This window comes from Mobula birostris, chromosome 28 (assembly GCF_030028105.1).
Source record: "Mobula birostris isolate sMobBir1 chromosome 28, sMobBir1.hap1, whole genome shotgun sequence".
NCBI classification, from domain to species: Eukaryota; Metazoa; Chordata; class Chondrichthyes; order Myliobatiformes; family Myliobatidae; genus Mobula; species Mobula birostris.
Window position 1 is genome coordinate 25856861 of NC_092397.1, and position 16055 is coordinate 25872915.

The 16055-nt window shown below is 44.3% G+C and overlaps 1 protein-coding gene and 1 long non-coding RNA gene across 2 annotated transcripts in view; one reads left to right on the top strand and one right to left on the bottom strand.

Moving 5' to 3' along the window:
- Positions 1-16055, bottom strand: part of LOC140189166 (uncharacterized) — a 751862-nt gene that overhangs the window by 703683 nt on the left and 32124 nt on the right. The window lies entirely within an intron of this gene.
- LOC140189277 (uncharacterized) lies at positions 2672-5534 on the top strand. Its single transcript, XR_011883494.1, has 3 exons — positions 2672-2770; positions 4179-4223; positions 5233-5534. It is a non-coding gene; the product is annotated as an uncharacterized lncRNA (long non-coding RNA).

The window sequence follows — 16055 nt, forward strand, 5'->3', positions numbered from 1 at the left end:
CAGGTACTGGGGTAGGTAGTGGATACAGAAGAGAGGAGACTGTGTGGACTGGGTTAAGGCTGGGGCATTGTGCATTTCCCTATTCACCAGGGAAAAAGACCTTGGCAATTGCAGGAATGACTTACAGTGGACTGAAACACTTGGGAATATATAGACATTAAGAAAGAGGATGTGCTGGAGCTTTTGAAAAGCATAAAGTTAGATAAGTCACCGGGATCGGATGAGGTATACCCTAGGCTACTGTGAGAAGCGAGGGAGGAGATTGCTGAGCCTCTTGTGATGATCTTTGCATCATCAATAGGGACGGGAGAAGTACCGGAGGATTGGAGGGTTACAAATGTTGTTCCCTTGTTCAAGAAAAGGAGTAGAGATAACTCGGGAAATTGTAGACAAGTGAGTCTGACTTCAGTGGTGTGCAAGTTGTTGGAGAAAGTCATGAAAGATATGATTTATGAGCATTTGGAGAGACATAATCTGATTCGGGATAGCCTGCATGGCTTTGTCAAGGGAAGGTCGTGCCTCATGAACCTGATTGAATTCTTTGAGGATGTAATAAAACACTTTGAAGGTAGAGTAGGGAAGTAGTGTATATGGATTTCAGTAAGACATTTGAAAAGGTTCCCCGTGCAAGGCTCCTTCAGGAAGTAAGGAGGCATGGGATCCAAGGAGACCCTGCTTTGCGAGTCCACAATTGGCTTGCCAGCAGAAGACAAAGGGTGTTTGTAGATGGTTCATATTCTGCATGGAGGTCGGTGACCAGTGGTGTTCTGCAGGGATCTGTTCTGGGAACCCTCTTCTTTGTGACTTTTACAAATGACCTGGATGAAGAAGTAGAAAAGTGGGTTAGTAAGTTTGCTGATGACACAAATGTTGGGGGTGCTGTAGGTAGTCTGGAGGGTTGTCAGAGATTACAGCGGGACAGCAACGGGATGCAGAACTGGGCTGAGAAGTGGCAGATGGAGTTCAACCCAGATAAGTGTGAAGTGGTTCATTTTGTTAGGTCCAATTTGAAGACAGATTATAATATAAATGGTAAGACTTTTCAGTGTGGAGGGTCTGAGAGATCTTGGGGTCTGTGTTGATAGGACACTCAAAGCTGCTGCGCGGGTTGACAGTGTTGTTAAGAAGGCGTGTGGTGTGTTGGCATTCATCAACCATGGGATTGAGTTCAAGAGCCATGAGGTAATGTTACAGCTATATAAGACCTTGGTCAGACCCCAATTGGAGTACTGTGTTCAGTTCTGGTCACCTCACTACAGGAAGGACGTGGATACTCTAGAGAGAGTGCAGAAGCCATTTACAAGGGTGTTACCTGGATTGGAGAGCGTACCTTATGAGAATAGGTTGAGTGTACTTGGCCTTTTCTGCTTGGAGCGATGGAGGATGAGAGGTGACCTGATAGAGGTCTATAAGATGATGAGGGGCATTGATTGTGTGGATAGCCAGAGGCTTTTTCCCAGGGATGAAATGGCTAACACAAGGGGTCATAGTTTTAAGGTGCTTGGAAATGGGTACCGAGGGGACATCAGGGGTAAGTTTTTCACACAGAGTGGTGGGTGTGTGGACTGCACTGCTGGTAGTGGTGGTGGAAGCGGATATAATAGTGTCTTTTAAGATACTCTTAGATAGGTACATAGGGCCTAGACAAATAGAGGGCTACGTGGTAGGGAAATTCGAGGCAGTCTGTAGAGTAGGTTACACGATTGGCAGAACATTGTGGGCCAAGGGCCTGTAATGTGCTGCAAATTTCTGTGTTCTATGTTCTTCTTTCATTTCCATAGATGCTGCCTGACCTGCTGAGTTCCTCCAACATTTTGTGTGCATGTTTGAGAAATGGCTGATAATATTATCACTGATAAACATAATGTGATGGGTTTTGGGAGTATTAAGGAGGCTGGGACATGCACCATGGATAGTCTGATCATTGGAAGTATCGAGGAAGGGATGGATCTTGGTCTGCAAGACCAAAGAGCCTTGGAAGATGGCAGCATCGTGATACAAAAACCATATTGAATATTGGCTTTCATTATCTGGGGCATTGAAAGCTGCTTATTCAGTTAATTAGTATGCCAAAATAGTCGTGAACATAATGATTTAGTAATTGTACAAATGGCTTTTTAGTACACAAAAATTCCTGAAAGAAATACTAGAAAGAACGGCTAGTAAATTTAGTAACTTCACCATTAATGGCTGGGGATTGGAAATGATAATGTTCTTAGTGTATTAAAAATGGTGTCCGATGGAATCAGTAGCCTAACAATCTTATCCTATCGACAACCCTCATGCCCATATTTAAATTTAAAAAGAATTCTTTCTTTGGGAAGCAAGCTCTGGGAAGGTTTGTGTAGTGGCAAAATGGATCCAAAATCAAAACAAAACAATTGCTATCAGCCTGCGACTCCACGGCATTGTTATACTTGTGTGACACGCCACTGCTCCAAAGATTCGAATTCCTCATTCTGTTCCTTAATTAGCAATTAGCAAACATACAGTTAAGCATTATTGAGCATTATCTCAGCAATCAGCAAAGATATGACCTTCACGGTCCCAAAATAAGCACCTACAAGTAACTTATTCCCTTCGTGTTCACCAGCAACTTTGATATGTGTTGCTTGTCAATAAGTTTCTTTCTTCACTCTCCTAGTGAACCTGCTGTCAATGGAATTGACATATTTCATCAGCTGTCTGCTGTTTGCAGCTATAGTTAAGGAAAGGGTTTGGGACTACTCTTTCACAGTTGCACTCAGCCATATCCTGCTGACTTCAGCAGGTAAGAACTCTGATTTAACCATATCATGAATTGGAATATGAGAGTCATTTTATATCGGCTTTAAATACTATTGTTTTCCTCAGTGTCAATTATTCTAATTGTTCTTTGTTTCACTGGTTAGTATATCCTGGGCCACTGAGGTGGGGACCAAGAAATTCTCCATCAGTTCACGTGCCTATGAAGTATATCTGCCAGGGTTTATGCAGAACCAGACAGAGGTGGCAACATGTGGCTTGGTGTAAAGGCTGTACTTCTGCATCAATGGTCTCGAGTAATAAGTCAGAAAACATGAGAAGCTGGGGTTATTCTCCTTAAAGCAATGAAGGTTGAGAGTTGATTTGATAGAGATGTACGGGTCTGTCACTAGTCAGGTTAAGCAGATGGGGGTGGGGGACGTGTGAAGGGGGTTTCAAGGTCACGTGTAGAAGGAGATAGAGGGAAAAACATTTCATGCAGAATACTTACAATTTTGAACTCATCAGCTGTCAGCGTGGTAAGAAACCATTTTCAAAAAGGAACTGGATAGGCAGAAAGGAAAATAATTGCCTGGAGTTTGGGAAAGGACTACGGGCTGCTCTTCTGGGTACTGGTGGTGGGTAAATGGTCGTCCTCTACTCTGTGATTTGAATGAAAAGGTGAGAACTATAAGATCAACATTTATTTACCTATTTCTGTATTCAGTAATGCTACACATTACTGTTCTTCATGGGCCTTAATTCAGAAAAAAGGGAACCCAATGAAAAACGTAATATTTAATCTTTGTTATTGACAGCAAAACCCCAACTTTGTTGGAAGTAGAAGTCTGCTGCGCCAAACCATCATGGCTGATGTATCATCCCTCTCAATCCCATTTATTTATTTACTCATATCTGTGTTTGTTTGTTTGTTTATTTATTGATATACAGCGTGGAGTAGGCCTTTCCTGCCCTTCGAACCGCGCCACCCAGCAATCTCCCAATTTAATCCCAGTCTAATCACAGCTCAATTTACAATGACCAGTTAATCTACTAATCGGTACAACTTTGGACTGTGGGAGAAAACCAGAGCACCTGGAGGAAACCCACACGGTCACTGGGGAGAACGTACAAACTCCTTACAGGCAGCATCGGGAATTAAACCCAGGTTGATGTTACTGTAAAACTTTTCCTAGCCACTATGCTACCGTGCTGCCGCATTCTCCTACCTTCTCCCCGTAACCCTCAACGCCCTTACTAATCAAGAACTTATCAACCTCTGCTTTAAACAGACCCAGTGACTTGGCCCCCACAGCCATCTGTGGCAGTAAATTCCAAAGATTCACCATCCTCTGGCTAAAGAAATTCCTCCTCGTTTTGCTTGTTTTAAGAATCTTATGTCAAGGTGTGAAACACTGCAAAGTCATTAAATTCGGGTTTCATTTCATTTCCAGTGATGGTCGAATTTCCTTTAGTATGGCAGTGGTGGTTGGCATTGGGTGAGTCTGAGTAGATTTTCTTCAAAAATGTTATAAACATGCTGTAGATTCTTTATTCAATTCACCTCTGAATAGTTAAATCAGACTCTACTGGACAATGAGCACTAAATTTCTTTTTGCAGCTTAACAGAGATACAATGCTGAAATGATGTTATCATAGTTAGTCATAGTCAGGCCCTTTGGCCTAAATTGTCTATGCTGACCATGTCATACAGCAATCTACTCTCATCTGCTCATGTTTGGATCACAGCTCTTTAAACCTCTCTAATCCATGTGCTTGATGGTTTTTAAATGTTCAATGGTTCAGTTTAATATCAGAGGATGTATACAGTATACAACTTGAAATTCTTATTCTTCACAGACTTCCACCAAACAGTACTCTAGTAATTTTATATTTTGTGCTATACTGCTGCAAAAAAAAAAATGATTTCATGGCATATGTGAGTGGTGATAAACCTATTGTGGACTGAGAGTGGGAAGGGAACAGGGAGAGGAGAATCATGGTTGGGAAAGGGGAAGGGAGTAGGAAGCACCAGCGAGACATTCTGGAATGATTAATAAACCAATTGTTTGGCATCAAATGTCCTTGCCTGTTGTCTCAGGGCTGGGTGTGTCTGCACCTACAGCAAATCCCCACCCCTGGCACTCCTCTGCTTCCACCTGTCCCACACCCCTCCCATGGCGCTCCACGCTCACTATTCCCAACATCCTTTGCTCCTGATGGAGTTACAAACTCGCTCTCTGCTCCACATTGGCAAGTACAGCACCGTGCAAAAGCCTTAGCTGTGTATGTGTGCCTAAGACTTTTGCACTGTACTGTATCTGGCAGCTCATCCCAAATACATACACACCGCCCTTTGCACTGAGAAGCTGCCCCTGATGTCCCTTTTAAATTTCTGATGCCTGATCTTCAACCTATTCCATCTTATAAAGTATTGTAAGACTATCTGTACAGTTCATAGACCATGGTGATAGTTATGAGTTTTAACGACTGTGATTCTTCTTTTAGGTGTCGGTTTGTTGCTGATGATTGCTGATGGACAGTTGGTTGCACATTTCGTTTGCCGGAATAACCCCAGTTACTCTTCAGTCAATGTTTGAGAGAGAATGGAGGAAACATGGCTGCAGACATCAAGGAACTAAAGAGAGCTCTACGACTGTGTGGACTGATACCGTATCTGTATTCACTTTAGTAAAAAAAAAGTCGCGCTTCTTCAGCGATATCATATGCTTGAAATGCAGACCCTACATTTTATCAGTGAGACGGGATATTTTGTAGCAAGAAAATTATGAAAATCGGGGAACTGAAACAAGAGATTAATTTTACAATTTCATTCCCCTGGTTGTTCCGATGTTTAATTGTTCCCACTTTCCCTCTTGAAAAGTGATGAGTTTGGAGATAATTTTAATTTGGCCCAAACTTATGTGCAGTTGGAACGGCTTGAAAAAGTTTGCTTTTAACATGCTCTTGATAAGGATTGCTGGAACAGAATTATCTCCAGTATAAGTTGAGACCTTGTAAAATGTGCTCCAGTCAGGCCTGCTTTTGTTCAGTTTGACTGTGCCATGTTGACGTGAAAACAAACTTGTGAAACTTTTAAACAGTGAGCACGAAAAGAATTAGTTTATTCAGATTTTCTTTTTATGTGTAGTGTATTCATAGTTGTAAAGTAGAATTTAAAATACTCCCCAGAAGTGTTTACAGTATTCATGTAAAATATTAAACTTTATTTCTATTTTGATGCAGAGTTTATAAACATTTATTTTAATAATTATAATAAACATATACATATGTACATAATTTTTTCTATTTTGTATTATTTTATTTAGCGATACTGTATAGTACGGAATGGGCCCTTCCAGCCCAACAAGTTACACCACCCAGCAACTCACCTATTTAACAGTAGCCTAATCACAGGACACTTTACAATAACCGATGAACCGGTACGTCTTTGGGATGTGGGAGGAAACCGGAGCACCTGGAGAAGGCGCTGGAATTGAACTCCCAACTCTGGAACACCCTGAACTGTGAAAGCATTGTGCTAACTGCTACACCACCATGGTGCCTGCCCTTCAACCCCTCTAACTTCAAATTTTAATAAAATAAAATACTACCCATTGCCGGTTTCTATATGGTGAAATTTAATCTACATAGTTCGCAAATAAGGTTGAAAGAGTACAGAAAAAAATTTACAAAGATGTTGCCAGAACTGAAAGACCTGAGTTATAAGGAAAGATTGAACAGGTGAGGACTTTATTCCTTAGAACGTAGAAGACTGAGAGGAGATTTGATAGAGGTTTACAAAATTATGAGGGGTATAGATAGGATAAATGTAAGCAGGAGTTTTCCACAGAGGTTGGATGGGACTACAACTAGAGGTCATGGTTTAAGGGTGAAAGGTGAAAAGTTTAAGGGGAACATAAGGGGAAACGTCTTGACTCAGAGGGTTGCGAGTGTGTGGAATGAGCTGCCAGTGCAGGTGGTGCATGCGAGCTCGATTTCAACATTTAAGAGAAGTTTGGATAGGTACATAAGTAACAGGGGTATGCAGGGCTATGGTCCCGGTGCAGGTTGATGGGAGTAGGGAGTTCAAACAGTTCGACATGGATTAGATGGGCCAAAGGGCTTTTTCTGTGCCACTAAGACCCCTTCAATTTAAAGATTTTATTGAAATAGGCATGGATGAAATGCTTGCCTCTCATGGGTCTGCAAAATTCCCATTTACAGCATCTGGCTTACTCATTTGTCTGGAGTTTGAGATATCGTCTCAAATATAAGCAGAGTGTACAGATGGAACCGGGGAGTAGGCTAAGTATTCGGCGGAGCTGTGGTCCAGGTCAAGAACGCCAATGGTCAGGAACATGGGTAGATTACAGCTGGAGCTAAGGTCCAAAGTGCACCAACTGCGACTCCAGCCTTGAACTCCAGGCCGGGTCTTTATGTGCTGCTACTGTGACTCCCGTCTCCCTTTCCCCCACCGCCACTCTGCAACCCCCGTCACCCTCAGATCCCACCGTCAGCTCCTGGGCCCTCAGAGGCTCCATCTTCCTCTCACCCCAACCCTCCCCTCTCCACTGACACCCCTAGCCTCCCCCTCCCCACTCTGATCCCAGCTCTCATCCGTGCCGGGTCTTTACCATCCCCTCTGACCTTCAACTGTCTGAGGTAGAACGCTCTATCCTCAGTAAGGGCCTCACCTTTGTCCCCCTTCGCCCACACCTCAGCGAGTTGCGCGTTCGCCATGATGCGGAACTCTTCTTCCGCCATCTCCGTCTCCAAGCCTACTTCTTCAGCAAGGACTCTTCCACCCTCACTGATGACCCCTTCTCCCGTCTTCAACCCACCTCCTCTTCATGGACACCCCGCACTGGTTTTCTGCCTGCTCTGGATCTCCTTATTGCTAACTGCCGACGGGACATCAACCGTCTCGACTTCACTGCACCTTGTTCCCATTCCAACCTTACTCCTTCCGAACACTCTGCTCTCCACTCCCTCCAAACTAATCCTAACCTTACTATCAAACTCACTGATAAGGGGGGTGCTGTTGTAGTCTGGCGTACTGACCTCTACCCTGCAGAGGCACAGCGATAACTCGCGGATACCTCCTCTTATTTACCCCTCAATCGTGACTCCACTAAGGAGCACCAGGCCATTGTCTCCCACACCATCACCGACTTTATCCGTTCAGGAGATCTCCCATCCACTGCTACCAACCTTATAGTTCCCACACCTCGCACTTCCCATTTTTACCTCCTACCCAAGATCCACAGACCTGCCTGTCCTCGCAGACCTATTGTCTCAGCTTGCTCCTGCCCCACCGAACTCATTTCTGCATACCTCGACACGGTTTTATCCCCCCCTTGTTCAATCCCTTCCTACCTATGTTTGTGACGCTTCTCACGCTCTGATACTTTTCGATGATTTTAAGTTCCCTGACCCCCACTGCTTTATTTTCACCATGGATGTCCAGTCCCTATATACTTCTATTCCCCATCAGGAAGGTCTCAAAGCTCTCCATTTCTTTTTGGATTCCAGACCTCAGCAGTTCCCCTCTACCACCACTCTGCTCCGTCTAGCAGAATTAGTCCTTACTCTTGATAATTTCTCCTTTGGCTCCTGGCACTTCCTCCAGACTGTACCTCTTCCTACAGATGCTGCCTGGCCTGCTGCGTTCACCAGCAACTTTGATGTGTGTTGCTTGAATTTCCAGCATCTGCAGAATTCCTCGTGTTTGCGTCTCTAGGAAGAGGTGCAGTTGACGTTTCAGGCCTAGACCCTAACAGAAGTATTTCTTTTAAAAACAGCAAGTTTGAAAATTTATGTTTTCTGCTGAGATCGCATCTGGAATATCATGCACGTGTCTGGTCTTCCTAACTGAGCAAAGATATGCTTGTGTATTGCAGCTGAGTTCAACGGGTTGTTGAAACGGGCACAAGGGAATGATGTTTCTCATGTTCGACTATATACACACAGTGGCCTCTTTATTAGGTACACCTACTCATTAATGCAAATATCCTCAGCAGCCAATCAAGTGGCAGCAACTCAATACATATTTATTACACATTATTATTGCAAATTATTGCACATTGGTAAATTATTGTGCATGTTATTATTCTGTACTTTGTTATTAGTTAAGTCTGCACACTGCTAAATGTGTCTTTAAATGTTGCTGCTGTAATGAAAGAATTCCCTACTAGGGATCAATGAAGTACTTATTATTATTATTACAATGAAAGCTCAACATCAGGCTCTTCAATAAAAGAGGATAACTACACTCACTTGCCCCATCATTGAAATGTTCCCACAACCAATGACCTCACCTTAAGGACTCTTTATCTCATGCTCTTGTTATTTATTGCTATTTATTTATATCTGTATTTGCAGAGTTTGTTGTCTTCTGCACTCTAGTTGACCTTTCATTGATCCTGTTATAGTTACCATTCTATAGATTTGCTGAGTATGCCCAATGGAAAGTGAATCTCATGGTTGTATATGGTGATATGCATGTAGTTTGATAATAAAATTTACTTTGAACTTTGAAAGGAATCAAGGGATGCAAGACTTGTGAATAGATTAGAAAGAGATCAACAAATTCTGAATTACAGAGAAGGCCCACAGAGCTGAATGGCCTAACTCTTGCTGCTATTTATGTACATAATAAACCCAAAATTTATACAGAGCTTGAGTTGAGACTGTGTTGCTGCCTGCCACTCAGAGGTATCGGAGTTGGTACGTGAAAGATTGTCATGGTTATTTCACTCGCAATCGCAAGACTCTTTTGCAGAGTGATAGTGTAAGTTGCCGCAGGCCTGTTACACTTGTCTGGTGGTGCGATAGTAGAAGCCACGTAGCCCCGATTGTAGTGGGGACGAGTCCTCGAGCAGCAGGCTTGCCTGCAGCTGCAGGCCAGGTGAGGGACGCTGGAGGCGGTGCAACGTGGCATCTGCGCTCAGCAGGGGGCTGGCCTCTCCCGTTGGTGCTGCCCTCTCCTGTTCGAGTGGTGGAACAACAGTCTGGACTGCACGTGTCTGCACACTGCCAGGAGATTGTACCATTGATTGCAGGACAGGTCACTGAGGGTCTTGGACTACATATATGTTCTTATCCCACGTGAAGAGGCTTCTCTACACACTTTTTTGAATGCACTATGTTGTTCGTTCTGCACCATGTCCCCCGAGGGACGCTGCCTCATTCACCCTATCTATTACGGCTGAATGATAATTAAACTTGATTTGATTTGTATCTCACTCTGCTGACAGGATAAAACAAACAGGGAGAAAGAAAGTGACACAATTTACATGACACAAAGTAAGGCTTTCATTGTACAGATCCAGTCAATTTCCCATTCTTACAGATATGGTAAAAAGTTTATATTTCAGACTGGATGGAATAAAGCTGAAAATAAACTATCCTTCCTGTTCTTTCTGAAGCTATCTGATTTCTAAATCTATCTAGATTATTTACAAATTAACAAAATGAGATCACATGATTAGAATCTCTTTGCTTGATATAAATGATGTGGTAGCAGCTTTGAGGGCCACTTGATAGTCCTGAAATCGAACCTCAGTGCAGACTAGCACCTTCAGCTTCCCTGCTTGAATGAAGCTGCACAAATGGGAGATCATTTCCCGCAGCAAACCTGGCAAAATGGGAGATCATTTCCTGCAGCAAACCTGGCAAAATGGGAGATCATTTCCTGCAGCAAACCTGGCAAAGTCGGAGATCATTTCCTGGAGCAAACCACAGACATCCCACCCTGCAAAAACTCATTTCAGGGAGGTATCACCACCATTTCAGGGAGGTAGCTCCCCCGCCCCCTGCAACACCATATTCCCCCCTCCCGCCTGTCGACCTCCAAGTGTGTATGTAATACTTTGTTTAGCGATTTTGTCTAATCTGTAAACCAGGTTGGGTATACTAGTGCACAGAGTCTTTTCATCTTCAGAAGTTTTCTGATGACTCTGCCATAGTTGGATGCATCAGCAAGGGAGATGAGGCTGAGTACAGGGCTACGGTAGGAAACTTTGTCACATGGTGTGAGCAGAATGATCTGCAGCTTAATGTGAAAAAGACTAAGGAGCTGGTGGTAGACCTGAGGAGGGCTAATGGACCGGTGACCCCTGTTTCCATCCAGGGGGTCAGGGCGGACATGGTGGAGGATTACAAATACCTGGGGATACGAATTGACAATAAACTGGACTGGTCAAAGAACACTGAGGCTGTCTACAAGAAGGGCCAGAGCCATCTTTATTTACTGAGGAGACTGAGGTCCTTTAACATCTGCCGGATGATGCTGAGGATGTTCTACGAGTCTGTGGTGGCCAGTGCTATCATGTTTGCTGTTGTGTGCTGGAGCAACAGGCTGAGGGTAGCAGACACCAACAGAATCAACAAACTCATTCGTAAGGCCAGTGATGTTGTGGGGATGGAACTGGACTCTCTGACTGTGGTGTCTGAAAAGAAGATGCTGCCCAAGTTGCATGCCATCTTGGACAACGTCTCCCATCCACTACATAATGTACTGGGTGGGCACAGGAGTACATTCAGCCAGAGACTCATTCCACTGAGATGCAACACAGAGTGTCATAGGAAGTCATTCCTGCCTGTGGCCATCAAATTTTAGAACTCCTCCCTTGGAGGGTCAGACACCCTGAGCCAATAGGCTGGTCCTGGACTTATTTCCTGGCATAATTTACATATTACTATTTAACTATTTATTATTTATGGTGCAACTGTAACGAAAACCAATTTCTCCCAGGATCAATAAAGTATGACTATGACTATATGCAGCAAATGTGACATTAAAATATGTGTTATATTATATTTTATTATCATGTTTATTCTATTACAACTTTAAGCAAGTCTGCAGGGAGGTTGGCCTCATCACGTAGGACATCAATAGCGTTGCTCCTTAGCAGCTAACCAGCTAGTTTAAATAACGTTACCTATGCTGTAATGACACCTGTTAAACTCACCTCAACATGTCTTTTACATTTTAACCCACCATGGGCAATAGAAAGGTCACTGTTGCAAAAGGTGCAGCGAGCAACACTGCCATTATTTTTGAGGTCGACTGTAAAGCCCGCCCACAGAGAAAACTGATAGGTCTACTTAGCAGCGGTGCCCAACATTTTCTGCACCGCAGACCGGTTCAATATTGACAATATTCTTGCGGACCGGCCGACCCGGGGGCGGGGAGCGGGGGGCGGTGTTAATCACGACCGGAATATAGGTGATAAGTCAATAGCATCATAACATTTTAAGTAACGTTTGGATATTAAACACACAGCGCATATTTTCCCCGTGTAAACATATAAATTCATTGCAACACACCAATATCGCTGAATCAGTGTGAGCCCTGGGCTTGTTTTCCTGCAACAAGACGGTCCCATCGAGGGGTGACAAGAGACAGTGATACTCGAAGGGGGTTCCTTATGTCCAGTCTATTCCGCAATTTAGTTTTCGTTGCATTCATTGCAGAAAACTCCGCTTCGCAGCGATATGATGTTGGAAATGGACGCAACGTTTTCAGTGCTTTCGTGTCTATCTCAGGATAGTAAGCCTTGACTTTGATCCAGAATGCCGGCAGAGATGTTATGTCAAACATACTTTTCAGCCCGCCGTCACTTACAAGCTCCAGGAGTTGATCTTTTTCCCGCGCTGACATGGATGAGGCGTGCGTAATGACCTCGCGTGCGTTCGAGCTCAACAGTGCGTGACAGGGAGTGAGGAAAGGTGCAGCTGACTCATATCGTTTCATATCGCCAAATCATATTGTTTCCTCACGGCCCGGTGGTTGGAGACCACTCTCAGCACGAAGAGAGACCAAACAGGATGCTCGCTCTCCCTCTCAAAAATAAATCTATTTCCGGGATATTGTATATAATTCCGGGCGTCAGGGAGCCACTATCGATATGCGGGAGACTCCCGGATCTTCCGGGAGAGGTGGGATGTCTGAAACCTGCCTCAATGACCGGAGAGTGAAGCTGGCTGGAGGCAAGGCCCTTGTGGTTTGGCTTTTGGGAGGGTCACCCATGCCAAAGTGGGACCGATAGTAATGTGGAGCATAGTAATGGACACTGGATACCCCCCTAATTTTCTTATATTATGTTCATATTATTTTTAGTGCTTTGGTTTTGTTATTTGGTGCATTGACAATTTGATTAATGTTCAGTGGGTTGGTTGATGGTTACAAGGGGCAAAGCTTATCCAGGCAGTTGGGGCAGCTGAGGGGTCCCGGGGACGTGATGGAGTGGACGGAGACGGCCCGGCAGCGTGCGTGGAAAGCCGATGCGCTGTGTTCCGGTGTTTCCAGAAAGGAAAATAAAGAGGCTATTTTAAACTTCTGCACGCCTGGAAGTCCCTTTTGTGTGCAACAAATATTTGGTGCCGGAACCCGGGACAATTAACGTCGCTCAGTGTGGCCACAACGAGGACACGGATCGCGTTTGATGGAGAGCGGGAGCGCGCTTCTTTGGGGGCGCGGCTGCTTCACACATAATGGATCGGGGGGAGTTGGCAGAGACCTTGTCTCAGAGCCTATGGCTTTTGCAACTGGATCAGCTCAAAGAGGTGTGTGTGGAAGCTAAGATCCCGTGTGAACATGTTACCACAAGGCGAACGTTAATTAGACTAATTACTGAATCTAAGGACAATGTAATTAATAATGAAGAGGAGGATATTCCACTATTTGTCTTCTTTTGCACATGATTTGTCTGTCAGTCTTTGCTGTCTGTAGTTTTCATCAATTCCATTGTATTCATTTTCCTGTAGATATCTGAAAGAAAATGAATCTGAAGTAGTAACCTTTTGCATCAGAGGTCCCAACACACTAGGGCACTGCTACACCACGATCAGGAATGCCTGTTGTTGTTAAGTTGGATCATTTGACTGTACTCCTGCTACCTGCATACAGACAGAGACTAAGGAACAAGGCTCCAGATATCCAGATAACCGAGGGGTGGTGTTGGGAGGCAGAGGAACGGTTACAGGATTGCCTTGAGTCAGCAGGCTGAGCCATGTTCAAGAACTCATCGAAGGACCTGAAGGACGACACCGGGGTCACTACAGACTTCAATAAAACAGCTGTGGAGGCGTGTGTCCCCACAAAATCATTCAGGGTTTTCCCAAATCAGAGGCTCTGGGTAAGTACTGAGATCTGGAACCAGCTGAGCACCAGATCAGATCCATTCAGGTCTGGAGATCAGGAATACTACAAGAGCTGCAGGTATGATCTGCGGAAAGCCATCTCTTGGGCAATGTGGAGATTCTGGAATAGAATGGAATAAAAGAGTGATGCTCAAGATCTGTGTCAGGGTTTGAATGCCAGAACCTCCTGCAAAGGTAAATAGTGACAAAGGGGACAGCAGAGCTTCGCTTCCAGACGAGCTCAATGCCTTCTATGCTCACTTTGGACAGGCAGAAGAGGGAGGAAACATCGCGCACCCCCCTGTCTCCCGATGGTCATTTGGTCTCAGTATCTGAAGATGACGTGCAGACTGCCTTCAAGAGAGTGAATCCAAGGAAAGCATCTGGTCTGGATGGAGTACCTGGCCGAGTACTGAAGACCTGTGCTGACCAGCTGGCTGGTGTATTCACGGATATCTTCAACCTCTCGATCTGGCAGTGTGTGGAACCCACCTACTTCAAGGAAGCTTCAATCATATCGGTGCCCAACAGGAGCGTGGTAACCTGTCTGAATGACTATTGCCCAGTGGCACTTACATCCACAGCGATGAAGTGTTTCGAGAGGCTTGTGTTGAAGCATATCAGCTCTTGTCTGAATGGTGACTTGGATCCTCTCCAATTCACCTACCGAAGCAACAGCAGATGCTGTCTCGTTGTCTCTTCACACAACTCTGGAACATCTGGACAGCAAAGGTGCAAACATCTGGATGCCCTTTATTGATTACAGATCAGCACTTAACACTGTCATCCCCTCAAAACTGATCAGTAAACTCCCAGACCTGGGCCTCAATACCCCCTTGTGCAATTGGATCCTGGATTTCCTCAGTTGCAAAACCCAGTCAGTCCGGATTGACAAGAAACATCTCCTCCACAGCACAGGAGTCCCACCCAGAGTGTGCTTAGCTCCCCGCACCCCCCCCCCCCACTCACTTTACTCCGACAGTATGAATGTGTGGCCAAGTACACTTCCAACACCATTTACAAGTTTACTGATGACACAACTGTTGTGGGCTGTATCAAAGAGGGTGATTAATCGGCATACAGGAGGGACTCTGAAAACTTCGCTGAGTTGTGTAATATCAACAACCTCTCACTCAATGTGGATGAGACCAAGGGACTGATTGTGACTTTAGGAGGGGAAACCCAGAGGTCCATGAGCCAGTAATCAAAGGACGATTAGAGGCGGAAAGGGTCGGTAACTTTGAATTTCTGTGTGTCACTCTCTGAGGACCTGTCCTGAGCCCATCATATAAATATTATTGTGAAGAAGTCCCGACTGCACCTCTGCTTCCTCAGGGCACTCAGAGATTCAGCCGGTCATCGAAAACTTACCAAACTTCTATAAATATGTGGCAGAATGTGTGCTGACTGGCTGCATTACGGCATGGTATAGGAACACCAATGCCTTTGAGTGGGAAATCCTACAAAAGGTAGTGGATTCGGCCCGGTATATCACGGGTAAAATCCTCACAACCACTGAGCACATCCACATGAAACATTGCCGTAGGAAAGCAGCGTCCATCAGCAAAGATCCTCACCACCCAGGCAATGCTCTTTTCTCACTGCTGCCATCAGGTATAAGGTACAGGTACCTCAGTACTCGCCCCACCAGCTTCAAGAACAATTACTACCCCTCAATCATCAGTGTCCTGAACAAAAGGGGATAGATACACTCATGTCAGGACTGTTATATCGTTATTTCATGCTTGTTATTTATTGCTATTCATTTTTCTGCATTTACACAATTTGTTTACAGTTTATATTTCCTCATATTTACAGTTCACGGTTACTGTTCTATAGATTTGCTAAGCATGCCCGCTGAACAAGAATCTCTGGCTATCTGTGGTGACACGTATGTACTGTGAGAGTAAATTTTAATTTGATCTTTGAACTATATGGTGCCTTATGCGAAGTGTGATAACAACTTACTTTGGATTAATATTTTGGCTTTGACAATATTTTTCCGTGACGTTTTTTTCCAGTGATCTAGTTCCAACATCTTTCATCCCAGATTATAAAAGATTATCCACACAAAAATATACAAAATACAAACATGACATATTTATAAGATCGAAGAGCTAAATTATATGAATGTTACTGTGTATAACACACTCAATTCCAGGGAATGGGGGAGTGGGTCAGCG